Source organism: Olea europaea, unplaced genomic scaffold (genome assembly GCF_002742605.1).
Source record: "Olea europaea var. sylvestris unplaced genomic scaffold, O_europaea_v1 scaffold2501, whole genome shotgun sequence".
In the NCBI taxonomy this organism is placed as follows: Eukaryota; Viridiplantae; Streptophyta; class Magnoliopsida; order Lamiales; family Oleaceae; genus Olea; species Olea europaea.
In genome coordinates, this window is record NW_019243249.1 from 11,396 (window position 1) to 15,945 (window position 4,550).

General features: G+C 30.2%; 1 long non-coding RNA gene across 2 annotated transcripts in view; it reads right to left on the bottom strand.

Moving 5' to 3' along the window:
- Window positions 1-2,253: 2,253 nt before the first annotated feature.
- The window catches only part of LOC111382449, a 13,665-nt gene continuing 11,368 nt past the window's right edge, over window positions 2,254-4,550 (bottom strand). Inside the window, exons 3-4 of one of the 2 annotated variants that reach the window (XR_002700512.1) lie at window positions 2,837-3,000; window positions 2,254-2,452 (exon numbers count right to left, since the gene is read on the bottom strand). This is a non-coding gene — a long non-coding RNA (uncharacterized LOC111382449). Of the gene's footprint in view, window positions 2,453-2,836; window positions 3,001-3,854; window positions 3,874-4,550 lie in introns of those variants that run through there. The other variant, XR_002700513.1, reaches the window with a different exon arrangement.

The window sequence follows — 4,550 nt, forward strand, 5'->3', positions numbered from 1 at the left end:
TTGTGTTCCAAAAAAAAATGTTTTGCTTTGCGTATGGAATGACATTTGCTTGTGCTTGTAACATACATAATTGGTGAAATGGGGCAATAATTTAGATTATCTCTAAGAGAATGCATTTGGTTCAAATAATTTGTTTCTATTATGATGTTAAACCAAATGTTTGGGTGATTAATACTTCACTCCAAAAAGGCATTCATATACATTTTTTTTTCTTATTTTTAACGAAATTTCTTATAGTATGAATTTTTTTTTTTTTAGAAAATACGACAATAATTAAAATTTTAATTTAATATTGTTTCATACTTCATACTATAAATATATCAATAACCATTCAGCTTATAATTAAAATTCACATAGTGATAGGAGACACATGTCAAGAACTCGATGTGAAATTTCAGTAAAATTCACCTTTTTAACTTAAAATTATTAAATTAAGTTAAACAAAATTGACTGATCAAAAAATTAATATGAAAAGTACTATTTCAGAAAAAGTATGTTAACAATTCACTTTCAAATGCACGATAAAAGAATTCTTGTTTATTGAAGTCGAATTCTTTTTAAGACTTTGCTAACATGTTACACTTGAAATCATTTCAACAATTCAACTTGAAAATCCAATTGTAGAGGCTGCATCCTGTGTAACAATTTCTTAACAGTTAAACACTTACTTAATCGAATTCCATATACTTACCACAAAGCATCAAGCAAATTGAACAATTCTCCATTTTTTTCTTTTTTCTTTTTTAAGCAATTTATGATTTATTGAAATTTGAAATATTCGTTTCGAACGCTTTTGGACTAACAGTACCTATATATCAAGTATTATATACCTTGATAATTGACTATATAAATTATGGTTTACACTTCACACCAAAATTCTTTAGTCGTTGTGTGGAATGTTTGCTGACAGCCATGTGAATTAGTTTTGGAATGGCATAGGTTTTGATATAATTGATTGTGATCGATCACGTTGGTGATAAGACTTAAGTTTTTAATTAGATGTTACCATCGTACTATGAATAGAGGGAGGGTTTTGTCCCCAAGCAATGGCAACTTATTAGTTGCTCTTACTCGTTGTATTTGTAAATAACTTTTTATGTTCTCTTATAGCATATAAAGGGTACGAATATATATATGTGTGTCTGAGAGAGAGACAGGGCACACCCATAAAGTGTAGTTTTTTATTTTTTTACATTGTATTCTCCTTTTTTGGACGAGATAGTTTATTTTTACATTACTAAGCCTTTAACTAGAGGCCAAGCTAAGCCCCTTCCTAAATTCAAATTATGTTTATCTTCGCTATTGAAAAATCGTGTCACATTTAACGGTTATGTTTTTTTCCAATATATATGAATAATGTTATTCATATGGACTGTCTACCATAGAAAATTGATTTTTCATAATAAAAATGAGTGATGTTATGATAAGTTGTGTGAGCCCCATTTTTGAATAGTGTATTGATGATAAAAATAAATAAAATCATATGGAGCGCCATATAAATCGATTATGATTGGTTGTGCTTATAAGAGGCCACTGCATTCCCAATCAATCAAGAGGCCACTGCATTCCCAATCAATCAAGAGACAAAGTGGTTCAATTTTCCAGCTATTTTAAACCAATAAGAAATATCTAAAACTGGTCCTCAGCAAGCAGAATTCCTCATTAAGTGAAATAAATTGATTAATTGTGAGACCCACCATTTTCTTAAGAAAAGCGTTTTGGCTAAGTCTGATGCCCTTCAATATCAAGTGACAACGATGCAATTAGCAAAATATTTGCTGATTTTGAAAATAAAAATTATTTTCTTTTATATCTTCTTCGTAAAAACATTGGCTGCATTCAGATTTGATTCCAGTTAATGCATAAACAACGACCGAGAAATTGGACTCTGGGCGGAGTCCCGAGATCTCGGGTAATTAATGAAGAAAAACCGCACCAAGGCAATTTTGTCATTTGTCGCGTCGGTGTCGGAATTGGCAGAAATTTGGCAATAATAACTACAAAAACATAAGTTTAATCACCTAAACGACATGTTTCCATAATATTAGACAATATAATACGTAAGAACTTAATTTTTGTTAGTTATTATTGTATGGTTATATAGTTATTAGAATTACTCGATGCTCTTTAACCAATGACTAAAGATTCTTGTTGAGTGAACAAGTGACTTTCTAGATCGATAGAAGTTGAATGTCCTGATTGATTCTGAGAACCCAACAATCACATAGAGAAATTCGTCTTCTTCGACCACTTTTTTCTTGTAGAATTTAATATATGCGACAATCAATTAGTGTGTGTGTATGTGTGTGTGAGAGAGAGAGAGAGAGAGAGTCAACGAGTGTATTAAAAATGAACCCATTTTAACTTAATGGAGGGCGCCTACACCAACATGTTTGTTTGCAGCTATTTTCCTCCCCATCGTCTTGCATTGGAGATGTGATTTCAGAAGCTTCTAACAAAATGCACCATCTAGCTAGTAAGGGACAAAAATTAAAAATGATAACTACAAATACATAAATTTAATCACCTAATAATTTTACTAAAATTTTTTTTACGAGGTCTTAGGATACTAGGGGGAAAAAAAGAAAAAAGAAAAAATATCAAACCTGGAAAGTGACAAATTATATTTAGAGGTACGTGTATCCAAGTATGTGCCATTAAAAAGAAAAAAAGAGAAATTTATTAAATTAAATTTAGTATTTTTTAAAAAAAACTTAACGTACTAAATAGTCTTAACAAGTATTAAATTCATCAATTTTTGAAATAGGAGAAGTGTGACATATATGAAGAGATCGAAGATCAGTTAATATGGAAGAAAAAAAAAATAATTGGTTACCTTTTAAGATCGTCAGTCGTGCCAATTTCGTAGACTTTGACTTCATCACATGCATTTCTTACAATAAAATTTGTTTGTTTCCTTGTTTTTGAAGCTCCACGAGACGACCCCACTTCCAACACCAATCACGGACTCAGACGCGTTTCCTCCTTCAAACAGTGAGTCTGAAAAGAATCACAAATTGAAAATATGATCAAAAAAGTATACGACTAAGTCACATTAAATATAGTTTTTGAGCTTCTACGTTTCTCCCTGTCCCCATACTGGACATTAGAGTGAGCCTATGTTGTTTTACTAGAAAATAAATTTATATGTATATGTGTGCATTGGCGTGTTTGTACAAATATTATACGTAAATATTGTATTGTGTCTTCTATTGAAAGTAAAATTTCATGACTGTTATATATGAAAATAGTAATAATTACATAAGGATTTGGATGACTCATTTTAATAAGGTCGACATTTTTTAAGATGAAACCCTATATTAAGTTGTAGTCAACCATTAAAGGAAATAAATATTTGTAGTTTTACTGCGTTACTACTTTTGGCCTTACTTATATAAGAAATTAGAGAAATTATAAAATCTGAAAAGGATTTATTTGTACAAAAGGAAGAAACAAGTTGTATACAAAAGATAACATTTTTTTTTTTTTTTTTGATGAATAATGAATTTGTCATTGTCTTGGCTGTTAGGAATGCGAAGTTGAAATTAAATTTGTAAGTGATATCCACTTATCTTTCTTCCGACAAGAGGAGGACTCCATTTAATTTTGATTTTACATACTAACCACTATTTTTTAAAATTAAATACAAAAGAATAATGATGCATAAATTTATTTTTTATTTTTAATAAATGAAGCATTCATTGTATCGTTGTCAATTCAACATATATGATTATAGTGATTTACAAGCAAAATGAGTTACCAGTATTTTGACTTGTTAGATTGAACACATGCAAATGATCAATTTTTATTGAGTGTTTCTTCTCTTCAATCATAATCAATTGATTCAGCCCAATAAGTGAAAACGAATGCTTCCTGTGAAATACAATCTAGATTAGAAACATTTATAATTTTGTGAATAGTATTCGACTACATATCATAAATGTCGGTGAACTTCTATATCTAATGCATCATAAACCATTGTGTCTTTAACTTCCATTACTTAAATAACGACTTATTGCATGTGAAGGTAACCTTCGTACTTCCTTGTTCTTTATAGACATAAGCAGCTTTGAAAGATTAGTATTAAATCCTCGTATGCACGAACTATAAAATCCTTTTATGACCTAGAAGTATATAAATGAAATACTAGCCTTTTGAGCCCGCTATTCCTGAATCCAATGAAGGAATATAGTCTGGGGTGAAAATGTCCTCTCGATTGCCTATCAACACGTACTTTAAAAGAATGACCATGTTACATGTACACTTTTTATGGGCCCGCATATAATTTATCATGCACGGCCCCTTCATGTCGGTGTGTAAAGTGTACATATACACTAATCATTCAAAGAAACATAACTCTATTTCTTGTTTATTCAAGATGTGAAACTATGGTGGCGTATGTAGGTAAAAGAGACCTGTACCTACCTAAACTAACATCCCATATAGCCTCTGAATGTACTCTCATACACGTGTAAAAAAAAAAAAAAAGATACACTAATCAACCACATTTTGTAATAATTTAAATGAATGTCAATTAATTTAAAAACAAT